At 47.2% G+C, this 17,580-nt stretch overlaps 1 protein-coding gene across 3 annotated transcripts in view; it reads left to right on the top strand.

The window, feature by feature from the left end:
• LOC147885162 (protein NO VEIN-like) overlaps positions 1–17,580 on the top strand; it is a 167,722-nt gene that overhangs the window by 73,181 nt on the left and 76,961 nt on the right. The window lies entirely within an intron of this gene.

The raw sequence follows: 17,580 nt of genomic DNA, 5'->3' as shown, positions 1-17,580 counted from the left end.
GTCTGTTTTAGCACCTTGTGGTCAGGATGCCACATCATCATCACCCCGGGTGACCCTATGCCACCTTTACATCCTTCTGGATGCATGGAGATGATCTGGACAGCCATATGCTGTCCTGAACATGCAGCCCATCTCATCAAGATGATACTTTTGCATGGTGTCTCCTCAAAATTTAATATGAGACTGAACCATACAGAATTACATTCTTATCATAAAACCATTTTAAATGCTATCCTACGCCCTTGCTTACCACCTCGGCCCCCCGCCTTTGCTGTTCGGCAGCCCCGCCTGTGGTCGCTGTAGGCCGCCCTGCAGCCCGCACCCTTTGCGCATCAAGGCGCACCCTGCTGGTGCTGCATCGTGGCCCAAGGCTGACCCTAGGCAGCCCTTACAGCCCTTGAGCCCAGCATTGGAACTCTGCTGCGCACAGGTGGGTTGGAAGAGGACTGCGAGGCCCTCTCTTCTCTCCACCTGTGCTCAAGCAGGCTTGTGGACCAGCTCGGCCTGCTGCAAGTCCCTTGGGTTCTTTGGAGCAAAAAGTCATATTTATTTGGTCAAAGTATTGACTTCGGTTAAAGATACTTAACTCCGGTTAAGTAAGCCTAATTCCGTTAGGAAGACTTGGCTTAGGCCAAGATGGTTAACTACCGTTAACCAAAGAACCAAAGCGCTGACTTCGGTCAGAGAGTGTTGACTTCGGTCAACGAGACTTGGCTTACGCCAAGAGGGTTAATTTCGGTTAACCAAGATGTGCCAACCTCGGTTGGAGAGGCTTGTCCATAATTAAGGCGCTTCGACTGATGGTCAAGCCCCTTAATTACGACCAAGAGGGTTGACCTCGGTCGACTAAAGAAATTTTTTCTGTTTATGTGCACATGTTTGCTTGGTGGGGGGGCCCATAGAGACTAGGATTACTCTAGAATTTATTTGCATGCAAAAGTGCTAACGATTAATGGGTGGCATGGTTGTGTGCGCTTTAATTAATTGTTACAGGTGCTAAGAGGGGTTGAACGCCCAAGCAACAGGAGCCTAGCAAGCATTTGGGAGATCACTCGTGTGACCAAGTGCTACAAAGACCCCAGAATTTGCCCTTTGAGGCATGTAATTAGAGTTAGTCTAGATTTTGGACAAGTGGCATGTTGTCAAGAAAGTTTGAGCCCAAGAGCTCTTGTAAATTCTTCAGGTTTTGAAGTTTGTAATAGGAGTTGTACGCTGAACTTTTTGTACTCAGAAATTCTCAAGTAATAAAGACCTTCAGGGGGGTCCAGCCTGACGATTGTCCTGGGCCCTAAGGTGCGAGAAAGGAGCTCGCCCCTCTGCCACAGAGAGCGGGAATTGGTTTCCTGTTTTGTTTTTCCGCGTTCTTTCTTGCTTTGCAGCTTTTTGCAGTGCATGCGTGTTGTTTGCAGTCCTTTCAGGACTCCTACAGGTTCTAGCAAGCACCCAGAGGCAAGGGTGTTCCTGTGGTAGGCCTAAGGACAATGTGGATGCATGTGATAGCCTTGAGGTTTCCTTGAGCTCAGTTTGCCAGTGGTTTGGATGCCTGAATGTCCCTCAGTTGGGTCAGATCAGAAGTGGATGTATGAGTATGCCTTGCCAGTGGGAATTCTAGTGGTGCACTTGGATTAGATGCCTTGAAGACAGGTAGAGGATTTGCTGAGAGGAACAGTGTAGGGTTGAACCCCTGTTGTAAAGCATTTCCATTCAGAAGCATTAAATAAATACCGTAAGGGGCGCCAAGGCATTTGGGGCCTGTGGGTGTACTGTGTACTATTTTCATTGAGCAGGGGCATTCTAACCTCACCTTTGTTGTTGTTGAAGTTTGTTTCTAAGTTGTGCTAAGTGATTGAAGTGACTGAAGCTTGCATTGTGGCTATTTATGAAGTTTATGACTGAGTAGAAGAAGATCAAAGCCTGTTTCAGTGGTTCCATGGCTGTGAGCCCTATTGACCATCTCTGAGCAGGAGGGACAGGATGAAGAGAGAGCATCAGAGAGCTTTGAAGAGGAGCACAGTATCAGCGGGGGTGATGATCAATAGGACAGAGGGGCACATCCAATTTCTCCTGAGCATGCCACTGAGGACTCACAGGATGAGGTAGATGAGGCAGAGGAGCTGGATCCTAATGCTCTTTTACAGCTGCGAATGCAAAATGTAGCAAGAGTGTTGTCGCAGTTGCAACATGCCGTCACGGAGATTATGCAAGCTCCTCCCCCTATTGTTGCTTCCCTTGGAAGCAAAAAGGCAGCTCAAAAGAAACATAAGAAGCATAAGAAGACTTCTAGGCATGTTCCTTTCAGTGGACAGCCGTTAGAGGTGCCCTCGATTCCCGCTGTAGTGGGTATTGCCAGTAACTTTCATTCAGTCAATCAAGGACAGCAAGCCCTTCCTTAGCCCACGATGCATCCATGATATTTGGGAGGGGTAATGGTGGCACCATCTCCACGTTAGAGGTGCCCTCGATTCCCGTTGTAGTGGGTATTGCCAGTAACTTTCATTCAGTCAATCAAGGACAGCAAGCCCTTCCTTAGCCCACGATGCATCCATGATATTTGGGAGGGGGATTGGTTTTTCAGGTAATGGTGGCACCATCTGCAAAGGCATCCGGAATGCCAGGTAGTTTTATGGGTAGCACGCAGCTTGGAATGCAGAATTTCCAGCAACCTATGATGTGGGAATGCCCCTTGCAAATGCCAATATGATGTACTCTAACATTGGTATACAGCCTGGAATGCAGATAGGAATGCCTGGGACAATCGGCAATACTTGGAATATGCCACAGATGCAGGGAGTGGGACCTGGAATGCCAAACCCCACCATGGGTACGGCTGGAATGGCTCCGAATGCGGGAGGAGTGATGCCCCCACCGTTTTTACAGCCCCCGTTTATGACAATCTCACCCTTAAAGGCAAATTGAAAGATTACAAGGAGGGAGGGGCAACTGCCAAGTTTGAGACCTTCAATGGGATGTAGGACAGATTGAAGGCTTTGGCATTCGTGCAACAGTTTGATACTGCCTACTCAGGTGGACACTTCACAGAATCCTCCAAAGTCTGAAAGGCAGCAACCTTTTTGAAGGGCAATGCGCTCCAACGGTGGACCAATCTCCTCTTGCAAGGTAGAGCACCTACCACTTGGGTCGAATTCAAGTAGGTCTTCTCAGCAGCATGGCTCACTACCACTCTTGAGGTGGATATAATGACCGCCTGGTACAAGTTGGACGCTGCAAATTGCAGAAATTTGGAGGACTACAATAAGAAGTTTTGGGAAGCCCTACTGCCAGTGAATTCTTACAGACATGTACAGCTGTCCGAGCAAATTGAAAGATATTGCTGCGGGCTGCCAAAGGAGATTCGGGACTGTTGGGATATCTCAAGGTGTATGCCTTAGGCACACCTTGGTTTCTATGTGTGACTGCTAGAGGCACAGTTAGGTGCCCATAAGCACAGTTAGGTGGTGGTAAGCCACATAGGATGATTGAGATAATCTAGGAGCAGATTGAGGAGATGATTGTGGAGCTCTGAAGTCATCAGTGATGTCAGTGAGCTTGTAAGAGGTGCCTACATAAGGACCTCACTCTTCTTCATTCTATATGCAAGTATTCTGAGTTTGTGTTCACTCTCTTCTTTCCTTTCAGTTTACCAACATGGTATCAGAGCCATTTGATCCCCCTTGATCCCATTTCTGCCACATCATCATCTTCTTCTCCATCTTCTTCTTCACCATCTCTTCCTCTTCTTCCCAAAACTTGCTTAAGCCTGTTCTCCTCCGTTTCTCTGCCATTCTCCACGCCCTTCCTGCTGGAGATATATCTCGAAGGGGCGAACCCTTGGCTGCAACGAATTGAAGTTTCATTGTCTTTGCTCGTCGTCATTTCACACAGATCGTCGACTCTCCTTCCTGCGTTTTCTCTGAGACTGCTCCATGCTTCTCTAATTCCTTTCAGAGGGAGCTTCTCCATATTTTGAGCTATCCTGTGCTGAAATCTGAGCAGCAATGGCTGCATAGTCAAGCTGAAAACAGAGAAAAACCAGTTGAAAATGAAGAGGCAAGCTATGGCGCTCTGACGCGAATTTGCGCCCTTTCTCCTCGGTGGACTTTCTGTGGTACTTTAGCTTTCTTTTGCCTCAGAAACCCCCTTTTTCTTTGCTTTGGAGAGTGAGAAACAAGCCCTCCAAGTTCAGTCCTTTGTTCTTGACAGTTTTGACAAAGTTTTGAAAGTTATGCTACATAAAATGCTACTTTAGCATTTCTGAGTTTTTGAAGTTTTGAATAGCATCAGTACAACTGTGGCTTCAGCTTTGCTTTGAGTTGCTATACCTGGTTTTGATTGGAAAGCTTTCATTTTACCCACCTCTGTGAAGCATGTAAGAAAAAGCATCATTGATTGAAATTTGGTCACTAGTCTTTGCTACATTGAATGCTTATATTTTGAAGCCTTTCAGTTGTTATTCTAGCCTTGTAAGAGAGAAGACACTGCCCAATACCTGGGTTAGACCCTCTCATGGCTACCATATTGAATATAGATAAGTTCAATGGAAAGGGCTTCCACACATGGCAGATGAAGGTGAAATTTGCATTGATGAGGAAAAACCTCTGGAGACTTGTCAAACCGACTTCAACTTCTTTTTCTACAGCCTTCAATGCTGGAGAATCCTCAGCTCCGACACTCTCGGCAAGGGATCCTGCTAGAGAGGAGAAAGCATATGGTATCATTGCTCTTGCTTTAGGAGATGATTATATTCATCACATCTCTGACTTAGAGTCTCCTTCAGAAGCTTGACATGATTTTTGGTGCTAGCTCTCACATCTCAAAATTATCACTTAAAATTTCTTTCTTTGAATTGAAGTTGGTTAGTGGCACTCCTTTGGCTGCCCATGTCAATTACATGCGGAGTCTTATGACTCAACTTGCTTCTATCAACTCTCCTATCACTACAGATGATGCTATGGCAGTGTTGCTTAAGAGTATGCCTGAAGATTATGATCATATTGTTACCACTTTGAAAAATCTTCCTAATCCTAATCTTGAAGGTATTATCTCTGCTCTCCAAGAAGAAGAAAGGCACATGGAGCTCAGGAAAGGCAATGACATAGCTTATGCCATAAAAATCCAGAAGGGCAAGTTTACACCTTGCAATCATTGTGGGAAGACAAATCACCTCTCAAAGGACTGCTTCAAAATCAATCCATGCAAACACTGTTGCAAAAACAATCATCATGAGAAGTTTTGCAGAGCAAAAAAGGAAGCAACTTCAAAGATAGAAAATGCCAATCTACTTTCAGTTGATGTGCCTCCACAAGATGAGGCATCCTTTGAAGATTATGCTTTTTAAATCATCTCTATGTATGCTCCAGATCTCTCTTTTTATGTTGAGTCAAGGTACTCAGCCTGGATAGTCCTCCAAAATGAATGAAATAAACTATTGTGTTTTGTGTGTTTTGTAAACACCTTTGGTTACCTTATGATGTAGGCCATGTGTATGTGTTTATACTCCATGGTACCTACTGTAGACATTGTGTGCATGTACATGCAGGGGAGATAACCATTGGAAGGTTTTTTTGTATTCCTTTTGTTTACCTTACACCAATGGGAACCCTTGCTAGCTTGAGATCCTAGCCATTGATAGATCCATGACCACCATGAGATGGCATGAGACACCTTGTGCTAGCTGTATCCTTGACATAGCCTGAGGCATTCCCTTGAGGGGGGGTTTGTTGGGATATCTCAAGGCGTATGCCTCAGGCACACCTTGGTTTCTATGTGTGAGTGCTAGAGGCACAGCTAGGTGCCCATAAGCACAGTTAGGTAGTGGTAAGCCACATAGGATGATTGAGATAATCTAGGAGCCGATTGAGGAGATGATTGTGGAGCTCTGAAGTCATCAGTGATGTCAGTGAGCTTGTAAGAGGTGCCTACATAAGGACCTCACTCTTCTTCATTCTATATGCAAGTATTCTGAGTTTGTGTTCACTCTCTTCTTTCCTTTCAGTTTACCAATAGGGACTACTGCACGAAGACAAGGGTTTCTAATATGTCTGGTTGAGAATGCCACTACCGCTTATGCACTTATGCAAGGGAAAGTTTCCTAGTTCAAAGGAAGCTCACAGGAGACATCAAGGTCAAAGGGCAGCAAGACGGAATCCCCTAAGAAGTTCAGAAAGTTTTCGCAGCCCATGAAGGCAAAGTTTGTTGCAGGACAGAGGCGAGTGCCGACCCGCATGTCTGATGAGGAAAAACAAATTCTTTTTGATGCCAACAAGTTTTATATTTGCAAGGAGGAAGGCCACAGGGCTTTTGAATGCCCACATAAGAAGCGGAAGTTCTCTCCTATTGAGCAGGGTGAGCACAAGGAGGGAAAGAGGACTGATCAGAAGAATAAAAAGCCTAAGCCCACTGCTGGTCTTTTGCCAGACTTGATTGGGGCGGCTCAGAATACTGATGCTACAGAGTTATGCCGGGCATGAGGCAAGATAAGAGACTGGATGGCTCTGATGTTTCGATCTGAGAGCCAAGGCTAATTTCATCTCTCTAGAGCTGGCTGGAAAGTTAGGAATACGGGCAGAAGAGATGGGTCCTTTGTGTGATGTAGTCTGCAGATATGGCTTGTCCTTGACTCAGCTAGTCAGTTACTTCGGTGATAGGCAAGCTGCTGCGGATGCATATTCAGAGCTACGTGGACACATAAGAGTTCTATATTATGCCGTTGAATGGTTGTGATGTGTTACTGGGGATACCTTGGCACTTTCGTGTTGGGGCTGTTTTGGATACAAAGAATAAAACAATCACAATCACTCACCGTGGCAAAACCCACGTTCTTGATGCTAAATTGAAGGGAGAATCCATCCCTGTTGTATCTGCTTTTGCCATTGGCAACGTAATGAAAAAGCACCTTTCAGCATACTTAGTGTTTGCATTTGAAAAGAAGTTAGTAGAAGAGGAGTCTTATTTTTCTAATTTGGGAAAACAACGGACAGATTTTCTTTTTCAGTTTAGGGAATGTTTTTCTGACTCACTTCCACAGGAGTTGCCTCCTGAAAGGCCTGAAGACCATATGATAGATATAATCCTTGGTAGCATCCCTCCTAACTGACCTCCTTACAGGGTTAGTGTAGCCTAGCAGGAGGAAATTATGAACCAGGTCAAGGACCTGCTAGGGAAGGGGCTGATTCAGCCCAGCTCTTCACCTTACTGCTCACCCGTGCTCTTGGTCCAGAAGAAGGATGGATCTTGGCAGATGTGCATTGATTACAGAGCCCTCAATAAGATTACCATCAAGAATAGATTCCCTATACCCAGGATAGATGATATTTTGGATAGGTTACAGGGTTTGGAATGTTCAGCCGCATTGATATGAAGAGTGGCTATCACCAGATCAGAATTCAGCCAGAGGATGTCGACAAGACAGCATTTCGTACCACATTTGGTCTGTACGAGTTTCTTGTCATGCCATTTGGGTTAACCAATGCACCTGCCACCTTCAACAGAACGATGGACATGATTTTTAGAGAACACTGAGCCTTTGTTGGCACTTTCTTTGATGACATCATTGTGTTCTCTTAGGATGAGGCTGAACATAGGAAGCACCTAGCCATTGTTCTTGAGGAGCTACGGAAAGCATAAGCTGCTTGTCAATGCCAAGAAAAGTGAATTCTTCATGCATGAGATCCATTTTCTCGGGCACATTGTTTCCAAGGATGGACCTCGTCAAGGTAGAGGCCATTAGGAATTGGCCACACCTGAAGAACATCCATGAAGTACGCAGCTTTCTGGGCTTGTGCTTGTACTACAGGAGGTTCATTTGGTATTTCGCAGAGATTGCATCTCCTTTACATGCCTTACAGAAGAAAGGGGTCACTTTCAGATGGGGTCCCAAAGAAATTGCAGCTTTTGACCTATTGAAGGAAAAACTCTGCTCAGACTGTGATTATTTTGCCAGATCTTCACAAACCCCTCGCTGTCCAAGTAGATGCATGTGGAAACATTGTAGGAGGGGTACTTATGCTTTGGTATCTATGAGAAAGAGATGTTGGTTGTCATACATGCTATCTTTTGGGTGCTGATTTTCATGTTCAGACCGATCATCAATCACTGCGGTACTTTCTCACTCAGAGAAAGTTGTCTGAGAAGCATATGAGGTGGACAAATTTTCTTTCTATGTTTCATTTTCAGGTTGTGCATATGCCTTGGAAGAAGAATGTTGTTGCAGATGCACTCTCACGAAAGCCCAGTCCAGATGCAGTGTCTGTTAAGCCATAAGTTTCAGCAGTGACCATTGCATATCATGATGAGCTTGATGACATGAAGGATCAAAATGCCCATGATGCTGATTTTTCACGTATTTGTGCTCAGTGGGTTGATGGATAGAGGCATGAGCACTATACTCTCAAAGATGGATTTATGATGATGCATGGCAGACTGTGTGTCACGAAACAATTGAGGCCCAAAGTGTTGACAGAGAGTCATGCTCCACCCTATGCAAGATACTGAGGCATTGATGCCACCATCAAAGATGTGGAGCACTATTTCTTTTGGCCATCATTGAGGAAGGATGTCGAGGCATATGTCAGGACATGCATCATGTGCCAGAAGGTGAAATATGACAGGCAGAAGCCGGCTGGACTGCTGCATCCTCTACCTATTCCCGATCCACCTTGGCAGAGCATTGCCATGGATTTTATCTTTGATCTTCTTTGTACACCATCGGGTCATGATGGGATATGGACCATTATTTGCAGATTCAGCAAGCAGGCCCACTTCATTCCCGCAAGGAAGAAAATTACAGCAGACCAGATGGCGAGACTCTTTATGCCTCATGTGTTTAAACATCACGGGATGCCTCAATCAATTGTCAGTGATAGAGACCCGCGGATGACAAGTCTTTTCTGGAGAGGTATCTTTGAGAATATGGGTACCACACTGTATTTCTCATCCTCTTTTCATCCTGAATCTGATGGGCAGTCCGAAGAAGCCAACTCCACTTCCCTTGATCTTCTCAAGTGCTATGTTTTGATCGGCAATTCAAATGGGAGCAATTTCTGCCACGTGTTGAGTTTGCCTACAACAACACTGTACACTCGTCCACAGGGAAAGCCCCCTTTGAAATTGTGGCAGAACGGAAGGTACCTCCCATTCTACATACGAAAGATAAGATTTTTGAAGCAGACAGATTTGTGGAAAGTTTGGATGTTGCTTACCAGAATGCCAAAACAGCCCTCCAGAAAAGCCAAGAGAAGCACAAACGGGTAGTAGATAAGCATCGCGTCGAGTTACTCTTGAAACGATTGGGTGCTGCTGCGTTTTCAGAAAGCATGACTCAGGAAGATGAAAGGCAAGACCAAAGTGTACACAAAGCTGAAGATGCAGTATTATGGTCCTTTTCAAGTTTTTGATCGCATTAATGATGTAGCTTACAGGCGGAAGCTACCTGCCACTTGGACCATACACAATGCCTTTCATGTGAGTTTATTGAAGCCTTTCCATGGTGATGTGCTTGCCGACTTGCTTCATGAGGATCAGCCCGAGGTGGAAGAATTGGATGAAATCTTGGTTCCGGAACAGATTTTGGCACATATAGAAAGAAAAGTGAAAGGTAGAGTTTCTTGTTGCTACTCGGTGAAGTTCAGGAATTATCCTACACTGGATGCGAGGTGGATGGAGGAGGGTGACCTGGTTGAGTCACCTCAGATTTTACAGCCCTACCTGGATGTGTTTCAGCTTGTGCCCACTGTGGTACAGGCTCCTACAGGTTCAATAGAGCACAGATCCAGAGCATTTCCTCGTGCTCGAGAGGAGGGTAGTGTCTCCCCTTCCTTGATTCAAACTGCTCATGTATTTGGAGATCGCTTGGTGACACCGATTGTCTCACCGGAGATGCTGCTTGATGACAGTATTTCTGCCGTGAGGTATACTGGACGCAGAGGATGGATGGAATCTCGAGCTCTCCTAGCCCATATTATCATTACAAGTTGTATCTTACAGATGATGTATATTTTGGTATGGGCTATTTCTACCTATTTGCATTACTTTACTTTCACTGTACTTTTTTCGTAGCAACCTAGGTAGTTTGTTGTTTTAAGAGGAGGGTATGTCATGGGGACGTGAAAAGTGATGTAAAGTATCTTCGTAACTCAACGCTTAATCCGAGGTTAACCGTGGCTATGTGTTGTAATTGTTTGGCCGTGAGGGACTGGCTAAAGGAAGTGTACACTTCCTAGAAGTTCCTAGGGGCAAAGTCTAGGTGCACTACTAGGTCCTAGGGGCAAGGCAAAGGCTCTAAAAGAGGAGTCTAAAAGTTGGGCCCAAGGACAACTAACATTGTCCTTGGTATGGGGGTTAGGACTTTAATGAAGGGGCAAATGGCAAGGAGGAGGTGCCTTTTGTCATGCATGTGTATGCATGCCCTTTCCCCACCTTCCATCTCTCTCTCCTCACTCTCCTAGAGGTGTTGGACGTTTTTAGTTGTTCTTGTGCAGTTTTTGAGCTGATTTAGCTGTTTCAAGTCTGTTTTCAGCCGTTTTAAGCTTGTTTTAGCTGTTCCAAGGCAAGTACACATTTCTAAGAAGTGCCAGAAGTCATTTTCAACTTTTTGAAAATTTTCATACCGACTGTATGGGCGTTCGTACGGCTGTCTCCAGCAGATTCCCGAGGTTGTCTTTTGCTGGACCTTTCTGCATGTGTTTCTGGCTGCGTGGTGGCTTCTAGAGCTGTTCTGGACGAGTGCAGGCTGTAGGAGGAACTTTCCCTGCTACTTTTGGCATGCTCTCTTAGGAGGACTTCAGTACATATTCCTAGGCAGTCATTTCATGGCAGATCTGTGGATCATCTTTCTTCTACAGCTCTTTCTTGTTCACCCTCCACTCTCTACCTTCCTTTCTCTCTTATCCTGATCGCTGGAAAACACTTGCACCCTGCGGGGAGCGATAGAGGATAGGTTTGAGGAAGAAGCTCGCCCCTCTGCCACATACAATGGAAATTGGTTTCAGGTTTTGTTTTTCCTTGTTCTTTCTTGCTTTGCAGCTTTTTGCAGTGCATGCGTTTTGTTTGCAGTCCTTTTAGGACTCCTACAGGTTCTAGCAAGCACCAAGAGGCAAGGGTGTTCTTGTGGTAGGCCTAAGGACAGTGTGGATGCATGTGATAGCCTTGAGGCTGCGTTGAGCTCAATTTGCCAGTGGTTTGGATGCCTGAATACCCCTTAGTTGGGTCAGATCAGAAGTGGATGCGTGAGTATGCCTTGCCAATGGGAATTCTAGTGGTGCACTTGGATTAGATGCCTTGAAGACATGTAGAGGATTTGCAGAGAGGAACAGTGCAGGGTTGAACCCTTGTTGTAAAGCATTTCCACTCAGAAGCATTAAATAAATACCGTAGGGGGCGCTAAGGCATTTGGGGCCAGTGGGTGCATTGTGTGCTATTTTCATTGAGCAAGACATTCTAGCCTCACCTTTGTTGTTGTTGAAGTTTGTTTCTAAGTTGTGCTAAGTGATTGAAGTGACTGAAGCTTGCATTGTGGCCATTTATGAAGTATATGACGTAGTATAAGAAGATCATTGCCCTTTTGTTTATCGAAGGCTAGTTTTAGTCAGTTACTCTGGTTAGGGGTCAGTCACAGACTAACCAGTCTGTTCATCTCTTTGGTACGTAAATTTTCCACCTATAGGTCAATTATTTCTTGTCAGAAAAAAGATTTGTACAAGTAAAGAGATGCATGCCTTTGTGCTCAGAAAAGGGGAAACAGATGCATTTTGAGTGCTTTTTGCAGTAGCCAGTAAAGAGGCAACACAACAGTTGATGCTCAGGCAACCTTGTGGTTTATGCCTTGAGGTGATGGCTTGTTACTGGGGCACAAGTTGTGAATGCAATACACCTCTTGTTGAGGTATTTCTTTTTGGAAAGCAAAGGCGGGTGCATCAGTTGCATACTCTATCTGTGTGAGAGCTTGCAAAATCTCAGATAAGTTGCAGTGATGGCTTCACAATAGAATGCCATGCCCTCTCATGAGGAGAGTGCCAGGAATGATCAACTCTGCAAGAGCAGAGTGTGCAGTCAAAGACTGAGGCAAGTCACATACATTTACTGGCACAACTCATGGAAGCTAGAAGGGATCTATTGTTTTGCAGGCTTGTAAATTTTCATGCATAGGAAGAGCAATAGAGAGTTTCTTTTGGGGCAACCTAGAAGGTGACAATCAAAAAGAGATCCCTAGACGCAGTTCTTGTTCTTCTTGTAGATGATGTTTCTAGGAAGAGCAAGAAATCTCGAAAAGAGGACAACAAAAAGTGGAAAGCAGGTAGTCAGGAAGAGAGTATGCCTCCCAAGAAGAAAAAGGCTAAGCATCATCATAGTTTTTCAAGTTCCTCTTCTTCTTCTAGCTCTAGCTCTTCATCCTCATCGTCATTTTCTTCTTTTGGATTACGGAAGCCAAGGCATAAGAAGAAGAAGAAGTCAGGCAAGAGAGCAAAGACCAAGGAGTTTAAGGAAGGTGGGAAGTCTGCTAGGTTTACAACTTTTAAAGGCCAGTATGGCCAAACAGAAAAAGCCATGCAGCTCATTAGATAGTTTGATGCAGCTTTGGCACGGAGACATTTTCAAAGTCTTTGAAGCTGCGCATGGTTAGTTTACACCTGACAGTAACGGCTAGTGCATGGTGGAGCGCACAGACTATAGCTGGCATTGCTTCAAGAAAGTGGAAGGGCTTCAAGAAAGCATTCTGCCAACAGTTTATGCCCAAGCAGTGAAAAGACCATGTTCTTGTTGCTTGGGACAGCTTGCATATGGATGCAGAAGATATAGTAGAGGCCTACAACAAATTTTGGGATGCATTTTTCCAAATCACCCCCTTCAAGAAGGTCTCAAGAAAGGCCCATGATTCAGGCTGTGGTTAGTACCTAGCAACTTAAGGGCATACATGATATCATGCACGCAGCCAGTGTGGCGAGTTGAATGAATATGCAAGCAAGGCTCAGAAGAGGGAATTTCAGCGGTAGAAGCTCAGGGGAAACCAAGTACCAAAAGCCTTTAAAGGTAAACCGCAGTTTTCCCCTTAGCAAATAGCCATTTTTTGCAAAGAGGGGAAATGTTTTAGGTGTGGGGATGACAACTTGCGTGAGCTGTGAGATGCCTCCCTCCTCCCCCCCGGGCTTCCTCCAGCCTGCTTTGGTCTTCTCCCCGGCTGTTGATCGACCGCGCGCTACACCGGGACTCCAAGATGGGGGCGTGCTGAGCCCACGACACCCCCCTTGCGTCTTGACGCCACAGCTCACCGCATGGGCTGTGGCTCCCGTTCATCTCGCCTCTCAAGGACGTGCTCCAGCACGCGACCTTGTTCAGCAGCTAGGCGTTGCTCTCGTGATTGAAGACTGCTCCTAGCTCGCTCGCCTCCATTGCATTGCGGTGAAAAGCGAGTCTATTGCCACAACACTTGAGCTGTGGCTGCCACGTACAGCAGCCCGCCTTCCAAGGGCTGGCTGTAGACAGGTCTTGTGCCCCTCCAGTGCCCAAGCTCCGCACAGGCCATCGATCGACCAACCAGCAGTCCCATCAGCGCATTGAGTGGCCTTCTTCAACGTCCTATCCCCCTTCTGCCTCTTGTGCTGGGACTGGCGAAAGTGTTCAGCTTGCTATCCTCTTGAAGTTACAGCCAGTCCCTTGTTGAAGTTCAAGCCTCAACATAGCTCTTGTTCTTTCCACTCCCATTCTGGTTTTGAGAGCTTGAGCTTGCTTGTGCAAGCATCTTTGCGAGGCTCCCTTTCAACCTTCCTCTACTTAACCACTTTCAAGTCTTCTCCTATCCAAAGTTCAGCTAGAGGCTCTTCTTGGGCGGTGGCGTGTTCGGGGCTTTCTTGGCGGACCTTTTCCTCACGGCCCACGGGTGCTTTCCTTCCCTCTCTTTTCACCTTCTTCTTCCCTATTCCCGCCTTTTTGTGGGAGGTGCAGTTTACTGCTTATCCTAGTGATTCGGCTCTTTGATAGCGACCCTTGGTCTGGCCAGAGGGGCTCCATGGCAGCATCGTTGATACCCACAGCTGTCAAAGTGCTTCTTTCACCCTCGAATAAGCAACAGGTTCAGCACATAGTGAATCTTCTTCAGAACAGGGCAGTGATAGGAAGGATCGTTGGCCTCACTCCTTCAAGGAGACAGATCAGGGATTGGATCCAGGCTAGCCTGGCACTAGATGGTGACCACATTCAAGAGGTCACTATCTACAGATGCGGAGGTTTCCTCCTACAGCTTGGCTCCCTGGATATTGCTCTGGCTCTCGTGGTGAGGAGCCCTATTCTCCTGGGCCCTCACTTGGTTTATCTCATCCCATGGTACCATGGATTTATGGTGGAGGACATGGACTCGACTCACCATGTCCCCCGCTTTCTTGTGACGCTCCGCTTCTCGGGTTTTTCAAGGGAGTATAGGTCCATCCTCCATTCCATAAGGCAGGCCTTTGGCACAGCTTTAGAGTACCCCTTAGAGTTAGAGGCGGCAATGGTGACGGATGAAGGAGTCCCTCGACTCAGGCTGGTGGTAGAGAGCCCAAACACACTTCCAAAGGTGCTACTTTCGGAGACTTTGGAGGGAGGTACGCTTTACGAGAGTGCGGAGGTCTCTGGTCTACCAGGGCAGTGTTTGAAATGTAGATAGAAGGGACACCTAGACAGAGATTGTTTGAGCAGGGCACATCCCTCCTCGCAGGAGTCATGAGGGCAGCATAGTGACACAAGAGAGGGCATGACTCAGAGTCCACCCAGGCAGGTACACCAACACTTTAAGCGACGACTGGTGGAGTCCCAGACTCCTTGGGTGGAGCCCTCAGAGGGAAGATGGATGAAGGATGGGAAAAAGAAGAGGAGCAAATGGGCCAAAAAGAATCAAAGATATCAGGCCAACCGCAAGAGGAGAGCACAGGCACCGGCTCAGGTACATGGAGCTCTTGGTGGTGATCCGTAGGCAGGCGCATCACGTGACCCAAACAGTGTGCCCTCGACTTCGGGACATTCTTCGGGCTCCTCTGGAGGAAAGACTCCTCACCCATCACAGGACCCAGAGCAGCATCAAGAGTGGGCATCTGAGATCTCTACATCACCAGTGCCCCCGGCCCCCCCCTCAGAGACCCAAGAGGGCGTCACAGGGTCCACAGGTACCACCACCACAACGACATTCTACGCCCCCTGCTGCAATGACAGCACTTGACCCCACCCAGCTGCCTTCACCCCTCCCCAAGGATCCACCTTCCCCCTCTTTAGCACCTCTTTCTGCACTTTCTTCACCTCAGCCTTCTCTGCCGTCCCCTCCTATGATGGTTACTCTCACTACCCGCCCTTCCCTGTCAATCCCCTCTCCCTCTCCATAGACAGCAGTAGCCTCGCCTGGGGCCTTCTTGGGCACCCCTCGAGGCCCGACGTTGGACTCCTCTGCTGTGGGTAAGGGGAAGACACAAGCTTGTATCCCTATCTCTCCCAGGTTGCAGCCCACTCAGGATGCAACCTCTTCTCATAGGTCCATCCCGGATACGTACCCTATGCCCTTGGACCTGACCTTTTTGATTCTACAGCCCCAAAAAGGGGGCATCAGTGCAGTGAGCTCCCGCACCCATCTAGTTTGGATCCTCCATTTTGGCTCCACCGGGATGGAGAAGTGGACCCCACAGGTTTTTGATGAGATTATGGAACATCAGGTATACCAGATGATGGACGAATGGATGGGACCTCAAGGTATGGATCTCTGGTTGGCCCATGGTAGCTTTGCATATTTTTAGCTTGGCTTTTCTCCAGTAAAGCCTGGATCAGGCTTGGCTGTAGCCGTGATCCGCCTACCTGCAGAGGCAGTCTTTTCACAGCTCCACTATTGGACACTTCAGCAATGCACCGACGTGTTTGGTGTAGATGTTTCTTTCATGCAGCATTGGGCTCGGAGAGTGGGGATTGAGCCAGTGGCGACGGTTTGGTGGCGCACGGATACTGATTATTCGCCCCCTAAACCACTGACAAAGTCACTAAAATCTAGCTTCCTTGAGTAGGATCCCACACACAAGTGAGCCTTGTTCACTACCATCCCATCTCCTTGAGTTGACGGTGGTGAGTTGGAATGTGCACGGGCTTCATGACTGTGCGTGCAGTCAGCTGCAGATCTGATTTTATGTCGGGAACTATAGCGGGCTTTGGTAGGCATGTGAGTTGATCTCCTCTTGATTTAGGAGCATATGTTCGCTCAGTAGCAGATGTGGCACGCCGACACCACCTTCTCCTTGGGAGAGGCTTGGAGATCTGGTCCCCAGCAGTTGGTAGGAGTGGTGGGATTTGCATTTTTGTATGGCAGGCACTGGCCCTAGAGATTTTTGCACAAGGTGAGCTCGTTCTAGGCCGGGCAGTTTGGATGGGTTGACAGACAGGAGAGGCGCGGATTGGTATCCTGAATGTGTACGCACCGGCTTGCAGGCAGCACCGCTCGGCTTTCTGGTGCCGGCTCATAGATTGCTTGCCAGAGGTGGACTCATGGATTGTTGGGGGAGATTTCAACAACCTTGAGTTCATGGAGGAGGAGCCTCTTTCGCAGAGATAACAATAGTGGAGAAGAGTACTTGGGAGCAGTTTATTTTTGCGGTTAGTGGCAGGGATTCTTGGCGGGAGCCAGAGTTTACCAGGCAGCCTGTGCTTTTCCTTTGGCCAGAGATGGCAGGATGGACTGCTAGAGCGTCTGGACAGATTCTATATTGGTGATTGGGCTTTACTCCGTGTTGGCGCCACTGACATTCTAGCGGGTACCACGATGTCAGACCACTCGCCAGCAATTCTCCATGTGGAGCAGCCCCGCCATGGAATTCCCCAAAAGGGGATCCACATACCGGACAGTCTCTTACAAGAGGAGGACATCCAACAGGTGTTGGTAGAGATCTGGAGTCACAGCTCGTGGATAGTCCCATCGAGGGGTGGGTGGCATGGGTGGCTAAGCGGATACATCAGAGCAGTCAAGGATCTACAGAGCTAGGCCCTGAGATGGCGAGCTGCCCTTCAGGAGCGAGAGTGGGCTTTGCTTCGAGATCTTGCGTTCGTTGAGAGACTTAGGGAGCAGGACCCAGGATCCCTGTGGCTTCGGGACCGCCTGGAGTGCGCACGCTCGGAGCTACAAGACTTGGAGGTCTTAGAGAAAAGTTTTCTTACCACTCTTCTAGGGCTAGGTGGGTCCAACATGGGGACATGATGACCTGTCAGTTTTTCCAGGCCACAGGACCACGGTCAGCAGGGATTCAGCTTTAGCGTCTTAGGGACTCCTAGGGGCAGATGCACTTAGACCCACAGAGATCCGCGAGATGACTACATCCTGTTGGAGATAAGTGCACACTAAGTGTACTATTTCCTAGTCTAAGTCTAAGTCTAGTCTTTATGTCTTGAGTGTGTGCCATGTGGCACTTCTACAATTATCCCATAAACACTCTTGCATTATGACTTGTACTTTGGCCCATATATTCAATGGGTCACATCATTCTAATCTATCTGTCTAGCTTGTGTCTTGTCTACACTCTTCTCAAGGTATTTCTTATCTTTCAGTCTTGTCATCTCATTTCCATTTCCAGTTTCTAGTTCTAGTTC

This window comes from Dipteris shenzhenensis, chromosome 26 (genome assembly GCF_047967505.1).
Source record: "Dipteris shenzhenensis isolate YYH24624 ecotype China chromosome 26, Dip_SZ_1.0, whole genome shotgun sequence".
Classification (NCBI taxonomy): domain Eukaryota; kingdom Viridiplantae; phylum Streptophyta; class Polypodiopsida; order Gleicheniales; family Dipteridaceae; genus Dipteris; species Dipteris shenzhenensis.
Note: the sequence above shows the minus strand (reverse complement) of the source record. Positions and strands in the feature narration are given on the sequence as shown.